Source organism: Argiope bruennichi, chromosome 8, assembly GCF_947563725.1.
Source record: "Argiope bruennichi chromosome 8, qqArgBrue1.1, whole genome shotgun sequence".
NCBI classification, from domain to species: domain Eukaryota; kingdom Metazoa; phylum Arthropoda; class Arachnida; order Araneae; family Araneidae; genus Argiope; species Argiope bruennichi.
The window spans coordinates 26779283-26797260 of NC_079158.1; the positions used below are offsets into that span (position 1 = coordinate 26779283).

The window sequence follows — 17978 nt, forward strand, 5'->3', positions numbered from 1 at the left end:
TACTTTATTACTTTTGTTTTACTCTTTATTATTATACTACGACTTCCCCTTTCACCCATATATAAGTGTCAAAGGTACTCAGTTCGTTAAATGAATTAATACTGCAGCACATTTCCGAAGCAAAAGGTGCCATCTATTTAGATTTTGTAAAAGAAAAGTAAATAGTTAAGAACTTAATAGTTCTTTTTATACTTCACTGCTCGATATCAAAGGATATTTGAAAAAGGAAATTTTCAAATTATACATATTAACAAAAATTAAACTTTTGAAATAATTCCAGGCTATACAGTTGTCTCAGTCTAAATTTACGAATAAATTAGATTGTATTTTATTCATACATCAAATTTTATGAAGCACTGCTATTTTTAAATACTCAGAAGTAGTAAATTTATTCTAAATAAATATCCATTTTAAGAGATCAAATTTCATGCTACAGAACTTTTAAGATGTGCTATTACTCCACTCAAAAAATTACAGTAATAAAACGAAATAGCAAAATTCCTAAAGACCGAACAACGGATGATAAATTTACATAATGATTTAAAAGTTTAGAAGGGATTTTTCATAGACATCATTCTATTCTTTGAGATATTTTAATATTTGAATGAAATCTTAGTGCATGTTTTGAATAACATAAATACCCATATACTTTCTACATTTAACAGGACCTTTTGAAATACTCTTATTTTATTTCCGGAGGGCTGGATTTAGCACTGCGGTAAAGAAAGTTGAAAATTAAATAGATGGAGTTATTGAAATGCAAATGCAGAATGGAATAATGTAACTCAGATGCATAACAAAGGAAAGATTTCTACTTCTGCTACAATGAGATCTCTTGGCTCAATTTTTTTCTCGATAACATTAGAATTTTCCTTCAGGTTATTACTTACTTGGATATTTATCTGCCATGTTCTTAAATAACAGAAAATAATGGCGGGAGAAAATACACCATTGTAAGTTTCGCTGGACTGTATTTTAATTTTGAGAGAATGAGTTAAAGAACATTGTTATCTCAAGAGAAATGTATTCATATTAGGTCTCGCTGTTTTTATATTTATGACTTTAGATATTATATTGGCCTTTCATTTTAAGTATCGTCAGTCATATTACTTTTTTTCTTTTTTTTGAAATGTATTTTTTATATAATAAGCGAGAATGTTTTGATCTCTCTTTCTGCCATTTGGTTCAAAGTTATGAAATCTTTTTATAATATCCATGATTTATAATTAAAATGGCAAACGTGTTATTAAGTAGAAGATTTAAAGAAAACAAGCATACAGACATGTCTATTTCAAACCAAAATTAACTGCATCGGTTATCCCAAATCGTCTTCAAGCGGGCTCATTTTTTCCAGGATTACTACTTGGCTTTTTGAAACAACATGAAACTGTACTTCATCTTATTAATTGAAGATAAAATTTCTGAAGAAATGGAAGCATGTAAAAGAAACTTTGCGTGGAAAATTCATTTTCCAGAGTAATTTCACAAAATTTATAAATATTTCTCTTTGGAACGATGTTTGTTGGAAGGTGACATTTCTCTTTCATCCAGTCAGTTTATGTCAGATTGCTCCATATTTCAATGAGTTCTGTACCATTTCTCAATTACTTCCCTTTTTTTCGGTAGCTTATATTCTTATATTCGATCGCAGTCTTGCCTTACATTAAAATGGGAGATTTTTAAAAAAAATGAATTCGGAAATATATTTAAATTTACTTATCTCTCTCAAATCTAACATTTTGAAAAAAAATTGCAATATATTTTTATTTCTTTTGGGTTGAAAACTTAGTTGTTCGATCGTCTTAAATGTTCAACGTTTGACACGGCTCCAATATAGAACACAGTTTTCCTAAGTGTTTGTAATTACGATCCTCGAATTCCGAAGCCAGCTTACTAAAAAGCAATAGACACTTCTTATTAGAGTTATCTGTCTCTTGAAAAAATAAATTATCGCTCTTTCGCTTTTCAATTTTCGCCATTGTTATGTAGATATTAGAAAATTTATGAGGATACTTGAACTGGAAAGTATTCATTGCAGATGAGAAAAGAACTTAAAAAATGCAACAGAAAATAACTTAAAAAATGCAACAGAAAATAACTTAAAAATGCAATAGAAAATAACTTAAAAAATGCAATAGTAAGTCCAGAGTTCAAGATATCAAAAATTAAAAAAAACCAAAGAAAATGATAAAACATTTAATCAGAATCAATAAATCATAACAATAAATAAAAACCGTTTTAAAATATAGTTAATTTTATTTTAAGGCAGTAAACATATGCTTTATTTTAAGACTTGAAACTAACATTCTATTTATAATCTAACAGAAAATTTATTGAAATCTTTTTTTTGTTGTTGTTGTTATTGTCTATACACAAAAAAAAAAAAAAAATCACTTCCAACAAAATTTATATTTAAAAGAAAAACTATCTTGTATATTACATATTAATTTTGAATTTAATATTATGCAACGTTTGATGTGATTAAGCAGAAATATGTCACGTATTAACTGAAGCTTTAACCTTTGGCCGATAGGATTTGTTGGACACGAATTGAACCTCGCGCGACTCTATTATTACATCAAAATCTTTACCTCGAATTCTAATTAGTCTCTCCTTTCAAGAGGGATTAATAAACGCTGTCTGGCGAAGCACTACTGACGTAAATTAAGAGACTTTCTCTCATTTCGAGGCCGGAGCGAAAATGAGAACTACAATGCTTACACCGCATATGTAATTGCTCAGCTCTCCAAGGTAGAATGTGAGCAACTGTAACTTTGTGCTATGAAAAGATTTGGATAATCAACTCTTGAAAAATGCTAGTCAAGTTCTGTTAAAGGATATATGAAAAAGATTAAATTTTGATAAATGGAAGTTTACACGGATAACTATAAAGTTATAATGCACTTGAAAAAGATTTATTCAGGCGGTCCTTAGATAATAGAGGTTACGATAATAGAGGTTATTATTATATAATAGCCTCTATTGGCAAAGCGCTGGTTTTCTTAATGTTCTCTGATTCTGTATATAAAATTCCGGGAATTTCATCATGTCAAGCGTTGCTCAACCTGCCAGGCCTTCACCCATACAGCCAACTCGGGCCAGTGCAAAAATGATATTCCATTTTGCGGTCGCCGCAGTGGACGACATCACACCTGGAAGTGCATGTCTAATGAGCACTTCTGTATAAACTGCTCAGAGTCGAACAGACTCAATGGAACTAACCTGCACATCTACCATATGGCCATAGACCCACGATGCCCCTGCTACCAAAAAGCGTTAGCAGCATTTAAACGGACTAGGGATTATTAATGACAACTAATATCACTTTGAATTCGTCCTTCTCCAGCAACAAAAATTTTAATATTCTCCAAATTAACCTCGGCAGAACTAAAGCAGCAACCACTCACCTCCACCCTGCCGTGGTAAAATTGAAAACGGATATTCTCTTGGTACAAGAGCCATATGTGTACAACAACAAAATACAAGGTTTGCCGATGTCTTGGAACATCTTCACATCAAATAAAGCTGCAATTTTTATTCCCCAAACCATCCATAAAGTAATTACAGTAGCTAAATTGGAAAATACAATAGCAGTTAAACTTCACACTGACAACAAACCTATAACACTCATTTCGGCTTATTCATCCCCAATAGCGGATATCAATCAAACTTTACAAGAGATCCAGGATATTATAAGAATGATACCAAATGAAAACTTCCTTGTTGGAGCCGATCTGAATGGCCACAATCCTCTTTGGGGATATCATCGCACAAACACCAGGGGTGTTGCAATAATGGATTTCCTACTGGCTAACAACCTTTATATCAACAATTCGTCAGATGCCCCACCTACCTTCACAAGAAATACAGATGTGGGTTGGCCCGATTTGACATTCTGTTCACAGGAAATGATCACAAAGGTAGCCTCTTGGGAAGTTCTCGAAGAACCATCGTTTAGCGATCACCACTTTATTCAGATAACAGTAAGAACAATAATTACTAGCCACATCTTCAATAGGTTTAAAACCCTCCATGGAAACCATAACAAATTCCACAATCAATTTAAGTTTCATGTCGAAGAACCAATTAGCATAATCAAGAACTGCAATACCCAACAAGAACTAAATGAATTTACCTCCCTTCTCCAAGCAAAAATAATTCAAACCTGCAACAAAGCATTTAAAATAAAAAAACAGCCATTGACTGAAAACCCAACTTGGTGGACAGATAAATTAGAAATAGAAAAGAAAAGAATTAAGGCATTGAGACGAAGGGCCCAAAGATCAAGTTCGGAGGAAAGACCAGAAAAATATTTGCAGTGGAAGACAGAAGCCAAAAAATATATGAAGAAAGTCAAGAGAGCCAAAAGCGTTGGTTGGAAAGATCTTTGCACGGAAGCTGCAAATCCATATGGGAAACATTTCAAAGCTGCCTTTAGGAAAACAATTCATCCATCTCAACTAACAGTCTTGAACAATATCAATCCAGAAGGAGGACACCAAAAAATAGCTCAGGATATATTAGAACAAATTTTTCCATTCCCCAATTCAACCCCATCTTTAACACATGAAATCACTACCACTCCTAATGATTGCCCTTTCACTGAAAAAGAAATAGCACAGGTCATTGATAATCTCCCTCATGGAAAAGCACCAGGATATGACGGCATTGATAATCTAATTATAAAAACAATAAACAAAAATTTCCCGATCCTCTTCAAAGAAAATTTTAATAAATGTCTTTCACTAGAAAAATTCCCGGATCCATTTAAAATAAGCAATATCATCCTATTTCAAAAAACTGGAAGAGACCCTAAACTAGCCACGTCATACAGACCAATAGCTCTCTTGCCTACTATAGGAAAAGTTCTAGAAAAATTACTCACACAGCGTCTTATTTATTTTCTAGAATCAAATAAACTCATCAACAATAACCAGTTTGGATTCCGTGAAGGAAAATCCATAGATGCTGCTCTTAAAAAGCTTGTAGAAAAAATTTATGATGGAAAAAGGGAAAAAGACAATATTCTGGTTCTTTCAGTGGACATCAAAGGGGCATTTGATACCATATACAATTATATTCTTGTATTTCCAGATAGAATCAAGCAAAATTTGGTGTACACCTTTCTTTGCACTAGAAGGATTAATCGTTCCATTTAAAAATAAATTCTTGGTGTATCTAAAACAGGTGAAATAGAATTATAATGATTTTACACTTGCCCTTCATAGCTTCGGATCATATCAATGCAAAAATAATTTTTATATTAGTCTAAAATTTAAAAAAAATTAGCTTTCCAATAACTTGAATGTATCTTCTTCACAACTATTTCCTTAATTTTAATCATATTTTCTATTTTTTTTTATCCAGTGTCATTTTTTTTATGAATTTAAGATCAAGGTCTCTAAAACCGTCGCAAATTTTTGAATATATGAATTTAAAAATTACATGAATAAAAAAAAAAAATTTTTAGTTTTTTTCCTTATAAAGAACAAATTTACGCAGACAGAATGGTAGGTACAATGGCTAGCTATAACTAGAAGAATATCAATGAAAGGTGAAATTATTTTTCACATTTGGAAGTTCCCCAGAAATTAAATATCAGTTCTTCTTATCATTTGATTACTGTATATTGACTATGTTTATAATCACAGCAGAATCTGATTAACAAAATATGTTTAAATGAAATGCCTCTGAAATTGCAAATCCAAGACACACCATAAAGAAATAATCTCGAAAGCAGCAAACGGTCTGGTTTTAAGTTTCCGCCAATACCACCAACAACCCTTCGAAACGATCCCGAACCTCATTAATCGCTGAATTTCAACACGCACTAATGTTAATTTGCAAATACATGGAGATGTTAGAAGGGAATGATTGAATTGTCACGAATTATTCCGAAGAAATGACGGACCGATTATTTGTAGAAACAATGTTGCAATTAAATGCTGATTTGATCGAAGAGCCCAAGGTTGACAACATAAATAATAAACTAATAGCTGACTATTATTTTAGAGTACTTGAGGTAACTATTAGTTCAGGTTATGTCTTTCAATAACCTACTTCTATATTGAAATACTGGTTATTTTTTATATGTGTCAGTCGTAGTTTACTATAAATGGATTCTTTTTACTCTCTAGTATACGAAGTGTGTAAACGGAAATTGTTATCGTCAAAAAATTCGGAATCAATATTTTGTCGAATTTTGAAGTTCCAGACCTTCCTGAATTCGAGATACTTATCTTCGTCACTACGTTTGTCTGTGAACACGGTAACTCAAAAACATTTAGACAACCGACATTTGATGTAGACCTAATATTACATTTATAAATTATAATTACATTTTGAACGAAAACGATTCAAAGTAAATTTGTCTATTCAATTGCTCGGTTTTAAGTGAACTCGAAATGAAAGTTTGGTACACTGTTTCAGAATCCAAAATGAAGATTCTATTGAATTTTGGATTAAATATGCATCTGTACAATTGCATGGAAACGCCACAACTATAAGATACAAAGGCTTAAATAAAGGAAATATGTAGTGTGATCTTGTGATTACAATTATTGTTCTAAATCAAATTTTAATTTCCGTTTTCGGAAAGTGATCCAGAATTCGAGTTTTGGGTGCATACTTATTAAACAAATATGAATTGATAGCAAAAAATAGATCACTCGATAAATTCTTTAAAAATGCTAGATTCAAGTCAAAAATGTAGATTTTGTAACTAGTGATAGCCAATGCCTGCAAAACATTTGCAGTCTTATTCAAATTCTGCAACTCCATATTGAAGGGAGGATGATGAAATAATGTGTATAAAAATGTATGCGAGAAAGAATCGAATAGATCTATTCCGCTGGTTGTTTTAAATCAACCCATGAATGCGCGGATGAGGTAAGACGTGCGGAATTGTCTATTTTATATTTCCCTAAGATTTGTTGAATAATGTAGTGAACTAATGCTTTCTAACTTTCCCTTAATTAAACCATGTTGGGACATTTTCCCGTGTTGGAAAAAATGCAAGAAACAAATAATATTGGACTTTTTGAATAAGTATTATAAACTACTATGTATACTATACTTATAACATCTACTGCAATTCCTAAAATGAAATGTTAATTTTAATAAAGAAAATAGGTATAATATCTATCTATCTATATTATATTATATTATATTATATTATATTATATTATATATATATATATATATATATATATATATATATATATATATATATATATATATATATATATATATATATATATACAGAGAGAGAGAGAGTTTTGAATTCGTTTACATTCAAAGATTTCAAAATTACATGTTGTAATCAGATATCAAAAAATAATAGTTACTCATAGATGAAAAAAGAAAACATTTCAAATAAGCAAAGATTTCATAATGATTTTGCTTGAAAAATAATATTATTTTTAATGTTGTAAATATATTTACAAAAATCTGAAATAAGTACATGCAAAATAAAACATTAAAAACATCCATTTACTAAACTTTTCAGGTATTCCTGATGTCCTTTTTTAAAAAAAAAATGTTATTTAAGAGAAAGGAGAAAAAGTAAATTACGTCAAAATATTCTTAGAAAAGCAAAAATTTAGAAATAAAGTATTGATTTTAATAAAATGACTTTTTAAAATTAATAGAGAAAAAAAAAGAAAAGGAAAATATGAAAGTGGGAAAAGACGATATTGGAAAATTATATTATATTAAAATTTGATGTATTAAAACATATTGATTTTTGTATTTTTATCTGGAATTTTACAAAAAAGGTGTTCAATTTTTATTTCTGAGAAAATTCATTATTTCCCTTCCTCATATTTATTTTTCCGTTCTATCCACAAAGCAGGAGTTAAGCTCCGATTGAGTATTTTCATTACTTCTGAACTCTGCAAATCACAAATCGATGAGACAAAGGCAAATATTATTTCTTTGCCTCTCCCGCATGCGAAATAAGATTTTACTCGCATTTTGTTTTATCCTTTCCATCTTTTTGTGCTGTGGTCTGGAAATTTAAGATACGGTTTTTTCCCTTCCAAATCAGTTATTTAAGAAAAGCAGTTAAGCAGATTTTGCCGGAAGAATTTGGAAATTTCTTTTCGAAATATATACTGTTTTTCTTCTTTATTTTATCAAACACGGTTACAGTGTTTAAGGACTAATAAGGGACATATAAGAAGTAACTTTTTCTGTAGAATGTATCATTATCTGATTTCCATTTTCGTTGCTTAAATAATAAATTTGATGAAAAAATATTTCTAATAATTATGATTAGAAGAGTGAAAGTACTGTTATATTAATTATATTGTAAAACACATTTTATTTAAATTTTGTATTTTATTTTTGAAAAAAAAATTAGAAAATTATATAAATGATAACAAACACCACAAACCAGCTAACTAATTTAGCTTTATTCGAAAATGATATCAGCACTAATTTAAAATGTTGTCTAAATTAATAATATTGCACAAGCAACTGCAGCAACTTTGTTTTGAAATGAGAAAAATACTAAAAGCATTATTTATCTGTCTTACGATTGTTAGAGTGTAAGCAAAATTATAATTACTGACTCAATTTAAATTGTATTTATATTCATAACAAAAAATTAATAGTAAGTTACCATAAATTAGTACCTTCAGACAGAAAGCAATGGTTTTTACTAAAAAAAATGCGATAAAATCAATTATTCTTTAAATTTTATTCAAAACAGGAAAGGCAAAATCTGTAAAATTAGAATCATAGAAAGTATTTTTTTTTAAATAATTCTTTTTAAATATCTTTAAAACTTCTTAAGCCTTAAATTAAAAAATAAAATTCGGAATACGAATCGCTTGACGCCAATGATATTAAAAGAAGCCGTGAATAGAAATAAATAAATTCAAACCTTTTTAAAATATGATAATGTTTTCAGTTACAATGCGATAATGATATTTTCTGTAAACTGTGATTTAAAATCGTCAAAATGCTGAGTATTCTACTTAGAACTACTAAATTTCGTTAGTAGTTTTCTCTTGGTTAAAAATTCCCAATAAAAAAGGATATTTCAAAATTTTAAATATATTTAATTAATTAAAAAAATAATCAAAATATTTTCCTTGTGAGCTACGGAGTGTATTTTCTCACAAAAATCCATTTATAAAGACATTAAATATATTTTTTTAAATTCTCCAATGGCATACATTCTTTTTTTTCACTAATTTAATATTTTTTTTCAAAATTCCTTATAAGCACAATTTATTTATGCTTTGATGGAAATTAGACCCATTTTTTCATCAAATCTTTTATTTGCGTGTTTTTTTTTCTTTTTTTTTTTTTTGCCGAAATCGATTTTATTGGATATTTATTGGATCAAAGTAAATTTGCACTTTCACTTTTATAAGCACAAAAACTTTTAATATGGAATTCTTGAATGAAATTGCTTCATGTAGGAAAAGTTATTCACTAAACGTAACGATTAATACAAAGAAGTCAAGAACATTATCGAATTATAATATTCCGGATTAGAGGTTCGATTTTTTTATAGTCTTAAAAAATACAAAATATTTGATTTTTAAGCCTTCTAGATTTATGGTGGAATTCAGGGATGGTTTATAAATGCGATGCGTATTTCTCTTTTTCATTATGTTTTCATAAGAGCGTCTGCTAGACCTTAACTCTTCTCCACGTGATTTAAAATTGAGGGAATAAATTTATTCTAGCCTTAAACATGGGGGAGGGGGGGGTTTCTATTTGATTTCTGTACCCCAATCAATATAAATCACATAACTTTCTATTAAATATAATTTCCGTGATATTTGTTATTATTTTTAAGGAAAACATCATTTATTCTTTGATTCATTTTATAAATGCAAGACTTTTTTATGAATGGTACGTATTAGCAGTTTCATTGAAAATAGATAACGTGATGATGGCTATTCATTTACATCTAGTCTGGCGCCGTCCCCTAAGCATTCCTTCACATTCCAATTTTGCCGGCGTGTTCACGATGAGATATAATCACACATTCCTTAATAAAGATATTATTCTCTTCTAGCCCTCATAAAAATGTAGGAATTTATATAAGATCCTGAAAGTCCCGAGAGCTCAGAAATTTATTTTTAGAAATCCGTATATGAGCATTTCGACCTTCAAATAAAGTAAAGTGAGTATGTATTTTGGAGGTGTTTTCTTCAAACGACTCAAACCAAAATTTGACTCAGAACTACAGTTTTACAAGCAATATCACATGCCAGATTTCAGTTAACTGAAACGTTGTATTTCTGAGCTCTTGTATTTACATACTTGCGAATGAATTTAACAGACCAATAAATTGCCAACTCTATAACAATTTTCGCTCAAAATTTTATAATTATATGCCCTTAAGATGCTGGAACTGTAGACCGGATTTCAACCATTTAACTTTAAATGTTTTGTAATTTTTATTTTGTGACAAACTTTTTACGGATGGATGAATTTCGTTAAATATTTAATAGAAAGTTACAGATCTGGTTATCATTTTTTTTAATCAGCTGAAAATCTTTGAGTTATTGCATTTACAAACAAACAAAAACCGAGAAAAATGTGATTTTAGATTTAGTGAAGTTTTAAAAGTAGAGATTCACCGAAATCGCAAATTGTAAAATTTTTATCGATTGCAATACTTTATCTTTGATTATTTCATATAACAACATCATACCTCCATTGTTTAAAGATGTGACCTTTTCCAGTTTGGTATAGATGTAGGTGGACTTTATTAAAAAGAAAGAAAAATTACGTTGCAATCAATTGGAAAGAAACATGCAAATGGCAAAATACGAATACATATAACACAACGCAAAATGATAGAAACTAGAATGAAAAATATCTGGAGTACAAAAAAACTGGTTGAATGAACATAATATATGAGTGAAAAAATAAAGCAATTATAAAAAACTATATGGAATATTAATATATTGTACGGAAAAACTCATAGGATAATTTTTTCGTATACGAGAAAGTATACGATGTTTCGTATACGATGCATTTGTAGAAATTAAGACTAAATGTAATTTTTTACATATTTTTCCGAAATACATTAAAATATTGAATTTGTGAGTAGAAAACATATCTCCTGAATATTGCAAATGCTCAAAAAACTACATTCATTCTAATAAAATATATTTCTAATATTTTTATTGAAACTTATTCCTTTTACAATACAAAATTAATATATATTCAACCATTTATTACATATATAATAGATATTGATTAATGTGTTGTCCGAAAAAATTTATATACAGAGGGTCATAGAAACACTTTGCCTAATATCCGCTAATCAATCGAATTAAAATTTCAAATAATGTTATTTAAAGGCATACGTTGGAGTTTCTGGTTATTTAAAATAATATTAATTCTCTCGGTGACAACTACAGTGAAAGAATTTCGAAATTTTTTTAATATTATGCTTACCCTTTTCTTGCTCAAGTCAATAAGTAAATGGTAAAATTATAAATGGCATTGGAAAAATATACATACGACAAAAATTGGTGGCAGTTTCACGGAAAAGCATAGTAAACGACCAACATAACATAACATATATGAAACATAAGAAAGAATAGGGAAACGATAATTATTGGAATTACAAATGGAAGCTTAATTATTGTGATTTTGAGATACATCAGAATGGTGACCACTACTTGCAGTCATTGTATTATGCACTTCTTCAACAATTTGAACATCTGTATACGGCATACACGTTTTACTCATGAGCATCTCATATTTGGCCAAAATGTGCCTCTGTGCAAGTGCATTTTACTGTTCGTCATATTTTAATTGAATGGCCTGTTTTTAATTCTTATCGTGCTCGTTTTCTTACTTCGGCATCTTCAACATTACAAGACCTAGTAGGTGAGAAATACCACCCAAATATTTTTAATTTTTTAAAGCTATGGGTTTTTTCACTTCTATCTAGCATCTTTTTTGTCCTATTGTATTATAAAAGTTTAAATGAATTACTTCTTTTTATTTAATTGTTATGAATCATGGTTTCAAATTTTTTTTATCTTCACACCCCTGATCTTGTTTTTTAACAAATGAATGTTTTATAAACCTTTGTATAATTTTACCATTTGATTGGCGCAGCATAGCCAAGCATGGCTCTTGCGCCAGAAACCAACACACACCAAACCAATCAACAATTTGAACAAAAATAGATGGTCGTCCTGGTTGTTTTCCCATCACACGTGCATTCAATTTCCTCAATTTTTTTATGAAATATTGGATTCAGCTTATGATTTCACCCATAAACTCGCCAATTCAACTCGTTGCTTCTCTCTATGTGTTATATTTTTGACTAATTCGAAAACATGATTAGACAAACAATTTCCCCACTCTGGTTATTAAAGGTTTCCACATGCTATGCTTTGCACTTAAAGCTCTGTGAATGGTGCTTCTATTGTCTATAGCTACGAATTATACTATGCAACAACCTTTATAATTATTTTATTTACATATATTTCCATTCCAAAGCTATACGTGCATCGTTCCATTTATAATTTTTTTTACAGTCTTTAACTTAACACTCCCTCTAAAAAGCAGGATTAGAGAATTTCTTACCAAAATCGTCTTAATTGTTACTAAAATACTCTATATATTCATTCAAAAATGCCATTAGAGTAACTAGACATAATTGTATCAGTAGCATCACCAATGCATCAGTAAACTGTTTACTGAACATTCCTGCTCTCAAGTAATCGTAAATGGCATTTTGCAATTTATATTTGGAAAAAAAAAATGTTTGTTTTGGTTATATTAACGTCCCATTTTAAAGCAACACTAGGGCTATTTTGTGACGTATTTTGTAATTTTGAGCCATGGTGGAAGAGGATTTCTCCTGAAATGGCACCCAACTCTCAAATCTTCCACGCCACACCAGCGGGAGGACGTTTTGCCCCGACGTATTTAAACACGCATCAAACCCGCTTATAGGACGTTTCTTCGGTGGAATCGGACCTCGAATCTTAGACCCTTAGGTTCCGAGAGCCGAGGTTAAGCCGAGACTTTACTACCGGGCCATCGCGGCTCCGTAAAAAAATTTGTTATTTAATATTTAATGCACTTTTCTATTATAAATCTGTCCTTCAAAATTTATATTTAAAGTGTAGGATTTTTCAGATTCACAATATTTTTATTACTTTTTTCCTTCATTATTTGGATTTCCTTTTTTTTTTTTTTTTTTTTTTTGTGATGTTTGCGATTCACAATAGTTTTCAATGTCTAAAAAGTGATAAAAAATTTAAAAAAGAATCTTATTATTGAAGCCTTTTCTTTGTTTCAAGCTAGGACAATAACGGTATGAGACAAATATTTTAACAATCAGCTTAAAAACAAGAAAAAAATGATACTTGTTCAATCGAAAAAGTTTCACTAAAATAAATGAATTTCGGCCAAATTATCCGGAAGTAAAATGAAAATTTCAAAAGTACCTTTCGTCGAAAGTTTCAAAAGAACTATGCTTCAGATCACACAATGCTTTTCCTTTTTGGCCAAAAATGAGGTCTTAAATTGCAGATTCCCATTATGCACTGAAGAGAATTTCCTTTTCAAAGTGAAATCAAGGGAGCCATTCAGAACTAATGTTTGAAAAGAAACTTATCTTGACGACGGCTCATTTTCTTGAGTTTACTCAAATATTTTGCATTCCCAAGGTAAGCCTTACGCTCTATTTATAGATAAAGACTGGAGAGAGCGATTTAAGAAAGAAATTGAAGCTAGCTTTTCTTAGAATTAGAAAATTTTGAATCTTTTTCGTAAGAAATTTTAAGCATAATAATATGGTATAGCAAGGGATACATAAAATATTAAGTTTTAAATTTGATTTAAACTTGTGAAAATAGTAGATAGATAACCAATATTTTGCAAGGGAACGAAACATGAAGATGCAAGCAACAGATCTACCAATAACTCATATACAGTGTCCCACAAAAGTGATGGGACACTTGTGCTTTACAAAAGGAAACTGTAATAAAATAAATAAATAAACATGTACAAAATTGTTTTGGGTGTGTTTCATATTTAAAGTTAGTAACAATTATTACATGACATACATTTTGTCAAAATATTAAAATATTAATTTAATAAAAATACAATTGTTTAGAACGGAGCAAAAAATAGCTCACATAAGTGATGGGACACTTACTTTTCCATCAAATATTTATCCAAAAATTTTACTTTTTAAAAGGTTTTAATATTTGGTTGGATTTCCTTTTACTTTTAAAACATGATTTAATCTTCTTGGGATGGATTCGACTAATTTTTTTGTGATTTCTGGAGTGATGTTACCCCATTCTTCTTGAAGCACCGATTTTAATTGTTGTTTTGAAGAAGTGGTGTGTTTGCGAATTCTTGATTCCAATTCTTGCCAAATATTCTCTATGGGATTTAAGTCTGGAGATTGTGGTGGTGTTTTTATTATTTCAGGACAGTTATACAGCAGCCAGAGTCTAACGTTCAAAGCAGTGTGCTTGGGGACATTGTCCTGGTAGAATTTAAAATCGTTATGAAGGTTCAATTTTCGTGCTGAAGATTTCAAATTTTGCTTTAAAATGTCAATATACTTGTACTGATCCATTATACTGTCAATAAAAACAAGATTACCAACTCCAGCGGACGACATACACCCCCATACCATGACTCCTCCTCCACCATGTTTTACTGTTGGCACCAAGTTCTGTTTGCGAAATTCTTCCCTGGGTTTTCTCCACACCAAGATTCTACCGTCAGAACCAAATATATTAAATTTACTCTCATCAGCAAATATAACTTTATTCCAGTAATCAGAATTCTTATTTATGTTGGATTTTACGAAAGCTAGTCTGAGTTTTCTATTCTTTTCACTTACGAAGAATTTTTTCCTGGCTACTCTACCGTGATATCCAGCAGATCGAATTACCCTTCTAATAGTCTGAGGATTAACAATTATTCCATATAATGCTTGTAAATCAGCAGCAACTTTAGGATCACTCTTTCTTGGATTTTTTTTCAATATTTCGAACGATAATTCGCTTTATTCCATTGGATAGCTTTGATAGTCGGCCAGGTCTTCTTTTATCCTGAATAATAATATTCTTTTTATATCGTTTAATGATATTGAAAACTGTTGAATGACTCAAGTTAACTGTTTCAGCAGTTTTTCTAATAGATTTTCCACGTTCAATATGCAAATTAATAACTAATTTTCGAATTTCAGGCGAAGTTTCTTTTCGTTTAGCATTCATGGCTGCACAGAGCTAAAAAACACAAAAATCCAAAACAAACTGGAGAGAAATACTGCAGACGATTTTATAAATTATTGTTAATTGCTTTTGAGTAAAAATAAAACCACCAAAAATATTTTTATTGCTTATTTCAGACGATTTTTGTTGCATATCTAATGGTGTCCCATTACTTATGTGAGCTATTTTTTGCTCCGTTCTAAACAATTGTATTTTTATTAAATTAATATTTTAATATTTTGACAAAATGTATGTTATGTAATAATTGTTACTAAGTTTAAGTATGAAACACACCCACAAAAAATTTGTACATGTTTTTTTAATTTATTTTATTACAGTTTCCTTTTGTAAAGCACAAGTGTTCCATCACTTTTGTGAGACACTGTATGTTATGCAGAGCTATCACTGACAGATTCCATGATATAAAAAATAAACATTTTATGATAGTTATAACTACTTCCTGAAAAGATTGTCTTTTTCTTCAATAAGTTATCCAAGATTACTAGTTTGTGCTAAATTCAAATATTATTGTGAGTGTTTAAAAAATGATACCTTTCTTGGAACTTTTTGAATATAGAGAAGTTTTTCAAATGTATGACAAGTCTGTTGTAACTACGAATACAAAAGATTGTAGTAGGATTTACATAATGAGAAGAAATAAATTTTAGATACTACTATGCAATTTCTATACTTCAAAAAACTAATAAAATATTTTTCAAAACATTTTTCCAGGTCTAAAAGTGATACTTGAAGATTTGTGTATATCTCTACATTGAGAAAATATTCGCTTTTCTAAATAGCATTTTTTAGAAAAGATTTTGAATTTCCCTAAAGTAGAACTCAATTGTAAAACTCTAGATTTTGATCCTGTAATAATCCATGCAACTATTGTAATAGTTCATGGATTCTATACTGTATGGATACCAATTATTGCGATGAAATTTACTCTACATATTCGGTTTTGACATATTGAGATCTTGACTGACTGTTCATACACTATCACTATTTTCCATTTCTCTCCGGAAAAATAAGGAGCCTGTAATTTGTAATCACTAAGTGATTTTATGAAATTATCTTCCATACAGATGTCGAGAACTCGATAAATACATTTCTATTTTCTAAAATTAGGCTGTCATTAAAATTATATAGAACATAAAATAAAAAAAAGAAGAAATTATATAGAGAAGAATGATATATTTGTTACTGAAATGTCGTTCTTTTAAAAAGTACAAGCAAGTAAAGAATTTTATTTTCTTGCTCGGCATTCCAATATATCTTAATCATATCATATCTTAAATGTTCAATTTCCCAAATTTTTCTTTCCTTCTTTATACAGAAGTTACAACTATCAACCAAACAAAAGGAAAAATATTATGTCTTATTAGCAAATATATTTCAAGCCATTATGAATGGATAATGACAGCAAAAATAATTGCAATAGCAATACTTTTGTATTGAATAAATTTGCTTTTATGAAACAAATCTAAATTTGGGAATAGCCCCACAAATTTAAAAAAAAAGCATGGTTCTGCTAATTTTGTAGATAAACCTTGTATGTACATGGAAGAATGCAGAAGAAATATTTTACTAATTGACATTTTTACATAATATGGGTCGTATAAAAATTTAATTTCTTAAACTTTATTTTTAATCCCCAAAAAAGCTAGAGTGTTTCCCTACAATTATGCTCCTTTATTTAATGAAGCATTGCAATTGGAAGTATATCCTCGAGTGAATTATTTCGGGAAATAAAAGTTTGTTTCTTATTTTAGGAACACCCAGTGCAGGAGAATTTAGTTTGATCACGAGCTCTTTTTTTTTTAATTTACATCTCAATTTAAATGGGGCGAAGACTGATTCTTGAGTTACAAATGAAGTTGTTCAATATTTCAGAATTCAAAGACTAATAAATGCAGTAACAAATAAACTAATAAATGCAATAAAAGTACGTACCCTATGGTACGTACTTTTGTTAAGTGAATGATTTCTGAAAGGTGTTTTATTCCACCTATAGAAGAAATGAATTGAAGCCAATGCCGAAGTATTTCATTTACAAAATATTAATTTTGACAAAAGTTATTATTTTTTTAAGTTCGAAATCTTTATCCTATTTATCCAAAGTTCAGGGCATTTCTAAATATAAAAATATCTTATCATTTTCTTTCAACGTGTTAGTAGGAAAAAAAAAACCTTTGTTCAATTTTAGTCAGTTCAAATTTTTCTGTAGCATTTTTTCTTTTGTTGAAACGTTTATTTCCGATTTTTTTTTGTATTATTCTTGGTAGTGGCAATGAACTCTCGCAGCCCCGACTCTACTAAACCTCCTTTCATTTCCTTTAAATGTCAACAGAACTTTTTGAGTTCACCGAGAAAAGACTGCAATAATCCTCGGTATCTCGTATTTCTCAACCTAATTCATTGCTTTTGTACCTACGCAATGTTACAGAAATCCTTCAGAAACAGCTTTTATCCACAAATTCGATTGAAGGCATTGTTCTCTCAATTCTGACTTCTTTCTTTTGTTCCAGTCGACAATGTGAGAGCATTAAAAATATAAAAAATTCGAAACAGGAGCAAGGAATGAATAAGAGACTTCGATTCACTTTTAAAGGCTAGGTTATGTATAAACGATTTCAAAGAAAATCAACAGCATATATCGATTATAAGTATTAAAGGGCATTTTGTAAGTCAATATAAAATTATTTTTTATGTATTATTTTATAACTGTAAAATTAATTTGAAAAT

At 29.6% G+C, this 17978-nt stretch overlaps 1 protein-coding gene across 1 annotated transcript in view; it reads right to left on the reverse strand.

The window, feature by feature from the left end:
- Positions 1–17978, reverse strand: part of LOC129981521 (RYamide receptor-like) — a 253774-nt gene that overhangs the window by 174523 nt on the left and 61273 nt on the right. The gene's annotated exons all lie outside the window — the stretch shown is intronic.